This window comes from Urocitellus parryii, chromosome 11 (assembly GCF_045843805.1).
Source record: "Urocitellus parryii isolate mUroPar1 chromosome 11, mUroPar1.hap1, whole genome shotgun sequence".
Lineage (NCBI taxonomy): Eukaryota > Metazoa > Chordata > Mammalia > Rodentia > Sciuridae > Urocitellus > Urocitellus parryii.
This window is the reverse complement of record NC_135541.1, coordinates 6989695-6998702: the sequence shown is the minus strand read 5'-3', so window position 1 is coordinate 6998702 and position 9008 is coordinate 6989695.

Below are 9008 nucleotides of genomic sequence, written 5' to 3'. Positions count from 1 at the left end.
CTGGCCTCACGTTTGCCATCCTCCTGCCTCAGCCTCCTGAGTCACTGGGATTGCAGGTGTGCACCCCTACACCTGGCAGAGGGTTGCTCCTTAATTACCACCCACGTGCCCATGTTGGCCCCAGAGCACCAAGTTTTCTGAGACAGGCAGAGTTGAGGGCCCCTGCTCAGTGCACCTGCATCAGCCCTTCCCCACCTAACCTGGAACCATCTGAACCAGAGGGGTGCAGACAACCAAAGCATATGCAGAAAAGTTTCTTTTGGCCCCACAATGCTTTTAAATAATTTGAATCATCTACACTTTTTTTTTTTTTTTTTGGTACCAGGGATTGAACTCAGGGACACTCGACCACTGAGCCCCATCCCCAGCCCTATTTTGTATTTTATTTAGAGACAGGGTCTCACTGAGTTGCCTTGCCATTGCTGAGGCTGGCTTTGAACTCTTGATCCTCCTGTCTCAGCCTCCCGATCCTCTGGGATTACAGGTGTGAGCCACCACACCCGTCCTCATTCATCTACACACTTAAGAAGATGAAGATGACAAGTGAAAAATCTGTGGGGGAGGGGACTTCTCTAGAACAGCTGAATATCTGGCCACTGAGGACACTGCATGCTTCCTGGGCCTGCGTTCATTCATTCATTCATTCCCCGGACAGTAAGCACCTACTAGATGCCTGGCACTGTTCAAGCACCCTGGGGGCTACAACACTGAGCAAAATAGACAGAGCTCTCCCCTACAGGAATTTGTGTTCTAGCAGGAAGTGCAGAGGATAAGCAATAACTGTACCAGATTACACAACCGATACAGCATTTGAGAAGGAGCTAATTACGACAAGAAGCCCCACAGGGGTGAAGGGAGGTAGAAATCCCAGGGGTAAGGGAGATACAGTCTTAATTATGAATTGATTTAATGAGATCTTGAAGGTTTTTAATACTCCAGAGCAGTGCCATTCGATAGAAATTGAATGTAAGCCAGGAATGGTGGTACACGCCTATAATCCTAGTGGCTGGGGAGGCTGAGGCAGGAGGATCGTGAGTTGAAAGCCAGCCTCAGCAAAAATGAAGTGCTAAGCAACTCAATGAGACCTTGTCTCTAAATAAAATACAAAAAAAAAAAAAAATAGGGCTGGGGATGTGGCTCAGTGCCAGAGTGCCCCTGAGTTCAATCCCTGGTACCCCCCCCCACCAAAAAAAAAAAAAATACAAGCCACAAATATAACCTAAAATTTCTAGTGGCCAAGTCAAAGAGAGAAAAGAAACGGGTGAAATTAATATTAATATGTTTATTTAACTAATATATCCAATATATTATCATTTTAACATGTAATCAGTATAAAAATACTAGTGAGGGGCGGAAATGTAGTTCAGAGATCCTGAGCAAAAAAAAATCTATATATACAAAAAAATTACTACTGAAAAAATCTATGTACATATGCACACATCCATTCATCCATGCACAGTACCAAGTCTTCCACCTCTGGTATTTTGCATTGAGATATAGTTTACACATCTGCATTTGCACTAGCCATGTCTCAAATGCTCAACAGTCATCTGGGCCTGGTGGCTACTGTGTTGGGAAGCCCAGGTCCAGAGCCTCTTGTGGAAGTGCACATAGCTCATGGGGGAAAAAAATAAATGAATGAATGGATAATAATAACGACTACACAGCTCAGCCCTTCCCATTACAGATGGAGATTCCGAGCTCCCAGTGTTTGGGCTGCTGTTCAGTCTGCTGGATTCTGGATTCTGAATTTGGAACACAAGGCCAGGCAGAGAAGTCCCGAGAGCAAGGCTTCTCCTTGGTTGGCTATGCTATGAAATTCTTCTTCTTCTTTTTTTTTTTTTTGTGGGGGAGTATTGGGGATTGAACTCAGGGACACTCTGTCACTGAGCCACACCCCCAGCCCTATTTTGTATTTTATTTAGAGACAGGGTCTCACTGAGTTGTTAACTGCCAATGCTGAGGCTGGCTTTGAACCTGCAATTCTCCTGTCTCAGCCTCCCCAGCCGCGGGGATTACAGGCGTGCGCCATCGCGCTCAGCTATGCTATGAAATTCTAAGGAGCGGGTTATGGGCAGCTTCCAACAGTCTACAGCCTGTCCGCCCCACTCCTTAGATAAGCATCAAACCCGGCCAGCCAGCCCTGCCTCGGTGTCCTCCTCTGTGCCGCAGGGACGATCCTGCAGAGCAGTTACTGAGATGAAGTCACGCAGCTGTTTCCCAACTCCTAGACCTGGCAATGCCAGGAACTTCCCACGCCCCGGCTTGGCCCTGGGCCCCTCCAGTCACACTGAAAATGAGACCCGACATCCTTTCTGGGCTTCCGACCCCAGATCTTTCCCAATCAGTGAGCCCAGAGATGTTCCCATCCCCTCCACCAAGGGCTCTGCTCAAACGCCAGCATTTCAGAGACGCCCTCCTCGCCGCCCTTGCAGAACAGCAGCACCTCTTCCTGTGCTTTCTATTTCCATTTCTCTGCCCCTGGCGTAGCCCCTCCTGCTGTGTCAGCTGCACACCAACAGGGCCCCTGCCCCCTCTCTGTTGTCTCCCCAGCAGCTACACTTAAGGAAAAGGCAACAAAGGGTTAGTAGGTGCCAGGCACTATTCTGAGCGTTTTGCAGGTAGGAATTCAGGTCACCTCCCTCTCAGAGGAGGCATTACCTTAATCCCATTTTACAGATGAGGAGAGTGAGGCAAAGAGAAGTTTGTTCACTTACCTGAGGTCACACAGACAGGAAGTGGTATAGCCAGGACTCTTTCTTGGGCAGGTCCACCCTCTGCTACTAAGCTACATCCCCAGTCCCTTTTTCAATTATATTTGAGACAGGGTTTCACTAAGTTTCCCAGTTGACCTCCAATGTACAATCTTCCCTCCTCAGCTGCTGAGCAGATGGGATTACAGGTGTGCGCCACCACACCCGGTATGGACCCACGAGTTTTGACCTCTGGGATAACCCATCGGGGTGCCCCATGATAATGACGAATGAATTAAAACTCGAGGGAAAGGAATCAAAAAGACCTTCCCTCCCCATCCAAGCTGGTCCCCACTTGGCCATACCACTAGTGCTCTCCTGATGGAAGGAGAGAAATGAGCAGGAGGGACACACCTGACCCACGTTGACTGCTTACCCCATTAGGCAGGTGGGTGCCTCGGTTGCTCCAAATGTTCCCTCTCACAGCAAATCATCCAGTGCTTCACCTATCTTCCCGGTAGCTAGTGAACCCTGGGGAGCAGCAAGCCCAGGATCAGGTCACAGCCAGGTCCCTCTGACCCAGCACCTAGCAGATATGCCCAATGCCCATTGGAGGGAGGAGCCAAAGAAGGAAGGGGCAGCTGGCCCCCTCTTCAGCCCTGTGTCAGCCACTGCCCAGGGGCTTGTTCAATTTTTGTTGTTGTTGTTGTTTGGTACCAGGATGGAACCCAGAGGTACTTAACCACTGAGCCACCCCCAGCCCTTTATATATATATATATATATATATATATATAGAGAGAGAGAGAGAGAGAGAGAGAGAGAGAGAGAGAGAGAGAAAAGAGAGAGAGAGAGAGAGAGAGAGAGAGACCCACTAAGTTGCTGAGACTGGCTTTGAACTTGCGATCTGCCAGGGAAGCTCCTCTGGCCTTCCTTCAGGCCTCTGTTCTTGCCCCTTCCCCGCCTTCCCCATCCCAAAAGGGAACCCCTGTCTCTCTGTCTCCCGCATCTAACTCCATTTTCTTGTCACTGTCTGATGTTCCCTGTTCCATTTCTTCCCACCCGCCACCTAAGCTCCTTTGTAGCTGCTGGGTCCAGCCTGAAGCACAGCAGGGAATCCGGGCACAGGGAAGGCTCAGCCTCTCCACGGGCAGGACTTGGCAGGATGTGTCTATGGGTGTTTGAAGCCACAAAGCTGAGTGAGATCCATCCACAAGCCAGTGAGGTGGGCAGGGAGAAGAGGCACAGGACCAGCCCTGGGCCTCTGACTGTCAGCCGTGGACAAGATGAGGAGGAGGTGGCAAAAGAGGCCCTGAGATGCAGCAGAACCAGGGGCGTGGGGGCTCCCAAAGAGTTCCAAGGTCACTGAGATGAGGACTGAGGTCATTATAACTGGATGGGGTTGGAGGAGGTCCTCAGAGGGTAAATGGGGACCTCGCTCAGCCCTGGTGGGTTCTTCACTTAAACTGGAATTATTCAAAAGAGGCACCGTGAACATTTATTCAGGAGAAGCAAGCAGAGGAGCAGAATCCGCTCTCAAAAGAGAGAGTGAACTGTGCTTTGGGAGTCTCAGACTTCTTGTTGGTACTGGGGATTGAACCCAGGGGTGCTCTTAATACTGAGCTACATCACCAGTGCTTTTTAAATCTTACTTATTTATTTATGTTTTGTGCTGGGATTAAACCCAGGGGTGATTTATTGCTGAACTACATCCCCAGCCTTTTTATTTCTTAATAAGTTGCCTAGGGCCTCACTAAGTTGCAGAGGCTGGCCTTGAATTTCCAATTCCCCTGCCTCAGTCTCTGGAATCACTGGGATTACAGGTGTGCACCACCACGCTCAGCTTTTGTTTCTTATTTTGAGACAGGGTCTCACTAGGGCTGGCCTCAAACTTGTGATCCTGCCTTAGCCTCCTGGGCTGCTGGGATTACAGGCATGCACCACCCTGCCAGGCCTCTGGATTCTATTAAAGGAAACTTGGTAAATGTGAGCTTGTGAAGCATATGGGGGCGGTGGAGCAGCGACAGCCTAATGAGCTTGATTCCTTTGATCATGGAGCAGAGCGCAGCACACAGGGGTCTGGCTCTTCTCAGAATCTTCCAGTTGACTTTATCTAGTGCTTGGCCTATACCCACATCATGGGTCTGTAGCAATATCTATCTTTAGGCTTCTTTAATTAATCTAAAAATACATTCTGTAAGCAAATAAGGTAAATAGGCTCTAGTTAACTGGCTTTACAGTACACTTAGATTTAGGGGAACTTCTAAGAATTTGGGCCTGGAGGAAAACAGGTCTAGGAGTGAAGGTCAGGGTGCTCACGGAGTTTCATTTTTAAACTCACCATCCCACTGTCCTTCCCTGCTGGTCTCCTTCTCCCTCTCCTTCTCTCTTCCATCCTCCTCTCCACTCCTGCATTCAGCATGTGGAGGTCGGCAGAGCCCCAAACATCAGGAGTCTTAGTGAAGGTGCCGGCACCAGAGAATGCGGGAGAAGATGCAGTGGAGAGAGTGAACAGGTGCGGGCAGTTTCTGGATGTTTCTTTGGAACAGCAGCTAAGCATCTGACGGTACTCAGAGGGAGCCTGGTGCACGGAGGGATTTTGTTGTCAATGTTCATAGTGGAGAATTACACACCTGAACACTGACCGTCTTAACCGTTTTAAGACGAGCAGTTCCAAGGCTCGAGGTAAGTTCACGCTCTTTGCAACCACCAGCACCGCCCTCTGGGAACTTCTTGCTGTGCAAAACGGCAACTCCGCACCCCACACCATGATACCCCCCCCCCACCGTTGCCTCCTTCCCCAGCCCCCAGCCCCTACGGCTCTGTTGTCTGTACACAGATTTCAGAAAATCTACGCACGTGGCATGTAAGTGGATTCACATGGTGTTGTTCCTGGGTCATTTATAGTGTCCCCAATGCTTACCCACCGTAGCATATGTCAGAATTCCCTCCCTTTTTAAGGTTGGTACGGCCCCACTGTACGGATAGACCACCTTGTGTCCATCCACTCATCCACCGACGGCCACTTGGGTTGCTTCACCTTTTGTGAGGGACGCTGCAGCTCCGTGGGGTACAGATTCCTGTTTGAGGCTATTTTCGATTCTTCTGGGCAGGTACCAGAATTGGGGCTGCTGGGTCCTCTGGTAATTCCATGCTTACTTTTTAAGGACCTGCCATCAGGTGTCCCGTGCCTGCTGTGCCGTTGTACATGCGGTTCCAATTTTTCCACACTTTTACCAACACTTGTTATTTCGGGTTTCTTGATGGCAGCCTTTGTCACCTGTGAGAGGTAGTAGGCTTTTTCTTTTCTTTTCTTAATGGGACAGAAAGGTTGTCTTGCAGGCAGGGCAGACCCAGGGCAAAGGAGGTTGTTGCTAAAAGAGAGAGGGGACAAGCCACTGAGTCAGGAGAGGTGCTAGGCGCCTGGGCCTGTGGCCATAGTCACAGGGATGCAGGCACAGGTGCAGGTGGGAGGGCAGGTGCAGGTGGGAGGGCAGGTGCGGGGTGGGCACAGGCAGCCAGGTAACCATCTGAAGGTAAGGGTGAACGTGCAGAACAGTCTCTCCAGGAGCGTGGGAGAGTGGAGTGGGGGACAGGCTGGATAATGAGTGGCCCCTGCAAAGACATCTGAATTCACAGAAGCCAGTGACTATGTTACCTTTTGGGATCCTGAGAGAGGAGAGGATCCTGGATTCCCTGGGTAGGACCGATGTAATCCCAGGTGCCTGTAATTGAGAGGCAGAGGGCTGCCGAAGGCAGAGAACTCTACCCTGTTGCTGAGAACCATTAGCCAAGTAGGTATGACAATTTCCTTGCCAGCGTACCCCATGTTGCTTAGAGGAAGGACTCGTGGAAATGGACTTGCCTTGGACATTTGCAGTGACATTGCATGTATGTTTGAGAAAGGTGACCCTGCTCAAGGACCAGGTTGGATCCAGGTTTAGGGAGGATCCTACTGGATTAGGGCGGTTCCAGGTTTAAGGTGTACCCTGCTGGGAAGAGGGCTATCCTGCTGCCTCAGGCATGCCCGATCCTTGAGTTCCCGTTGAGTTCTCGTGGGATTCAGAAAATATTTGGGATTCAAAGCCCGTGGAGTACGTGAATTTTGCGGGCAGAACTTGGATTTCCCCAGAACGTGTGTAGAGTGCCGGTGTGAGTTCGGGAATAAAGAATTGCTGTTTGAATCTACAAGGCTGTGAGTGGCTCGTGATTTTGTGCCCAGCCAGACTGCGGCACACTGTTACCTTTGAAAACGGAGGAAGGGGCCAAAGCCACAGAAGGCAGGTGCCTCTAGGCGCTGAAGGCAAGGATGTCCCCTAGAGCCTCCCGAGCCCAGCAGTCCTGGAGACACCTCCTCTTTCGACTCCTGACCTTCCCCAGAACCACTGAGTGAGGGAGTCCGTGCTGCGCTGAGCACCTCAATGCCTGTGGTGCCCCAGCAGCCACCAGGAACAGACCACAGGAGTGGGGCGGGGCAGGCTATAACTCAGGGCATCACCAAGGAGAGTTTAATCATCATGAAATTAAAGCCAACATGGCTGATCTTTTTTTTTTTTTTTTTTGGTACCAGGGATTGAACCCAGGGCTGCTTAACCACTGAGCCACATCCCCAGCCCTTTTTATGTTTTATTTTGAGGCAGTATCTTGCTAAGTCTCTGAGGCCTCGCTAAGTTGCTGAGGCTGGCTTTGAACCTGTGATCCTCCTGCCTCAGCCTCCCAGGCTGCTGGAACTACAGGTGTGCATTGCCATGCTCGCAGGCTGAGTGTTTTCATCCTGCCTCCTGGAGGAGCACTGGCTAGGTGTGGCCCGTGCATTGGCCCAGAGTGTGACCAAGCCAGACAGCTGCAGGAGTTGCGGGTACATGCAAGGGAGAACGTCAAATGGCCAGGAGGGCATTTTTCTCAGAAAAGATTGGAGCCGGTGAAGCAGGGACACAGGAGATGGCGGGAACTGGATGCTTCAGTTGAGATTATGGTCTGCTTATCAGTAATGCCCAGGTCTGGGGCGCGGATCTGCAGACTTCATCCCATGGGCCAAATCCACCTGCTGCCCGTCTGTCTGGTTTTTCTAGAACACAGCCAGGCCCCTTCTTTCGTGTCTATGCACAGCCATTTCCATACAACAGCAGAGTGGAGCAGACGTGATTCTAAGACCTATGGAGTCTCAAATATTTCCCCCCTGGCTCTTCCCAGAAGTGTGCTGTGTCCAGTTCTAGGACTTGAACGGTTAAGGGGGTGGAAGACAGAGCCCCAGGCGAGACGGCAGGGCTGGGAACAGAGGCAGGCCGTTCTGTGTTTCCCACACTTTTTTTTTTTTTTTTTTTTGGTACCAGGGATTGAACCCAGGGGTGCTTAACCACAAAGCCCCATCCCCAGCCCTTTTTTGTATTTTACTTAGAGACAAGGTCCGCTGAGTTGCTGAGGGCCTCAATCATCTCCTGAGGCTGGCTTTGAACTTGCTATCCTCCTGCCTCAGCCTCCTGAGTTGCTGGGATGACAGGCGTGTGCCACTGCAGTGGGCTCCCACACATCTTGAGGTCACCCAGCACAAAGGTGGCAGTGCTGAGGGCAGGACCATGAGCCCCTCTGAAGGCGGGGACAGCGGAGGGCACTCAGGCCAGATGGCTCCGCCAGGCCTTCAGGAGGGGGACATTGCCCCATCAGCAGGTCTAGGGACTGAGGCCTCTTAGCCTCCCCTGCCTGTGGCCCCTGAGGCTACTGCTGCCACTGGGGAGCTAGACACTGTCCCGGCTTCTGCGGATGTGCGTTCCTCCACGAGCTGCCTTCCTGAGGGACTAAGGAATCCCAGAACAGCGGGATGGAAGGGGGGCGCTGCGGGCCTCCTTCCCAAAGTAAAATACTCCACCGACCGAGAGGACAAGCGTGATGGCCTTCCAGGCTGCTGTGTGTCCCCTGGGCTGGTGTGATAAAGACAGGCCAGGGAGAGACCACCTGAGATGCGCCTCCTGGGAGGAGCCCTCCAGCCTCAGGAAGCGGCCGTGCCTGCCCTGGTTCCCGGGGAGCTCACTGTCTCCCACCTCCCGTCCTGTCTTCAGCTTGCTGTGGCTCACATCTTCTCAGGGGTCAGCACCGTGGCAACAGGTCCTCTCAGGACTGTGCTGAAGTCAGTCACTGGCTGAGGAAGTAAAATGGCCTGGCCTCGCCGAATGACATGGCGAGCACCCTGCGCCCCCAGAACCTCGAGGCCAGGACGTTCCTAGGGGCTTTCAAATCAGTTTTTTTTTTGTTTTTGTTTTTTGTTTTTTTACCCCCCTGGGGGAAGCAGCTGTGGTGCCAGTCTATCTAGATGTTTTGCC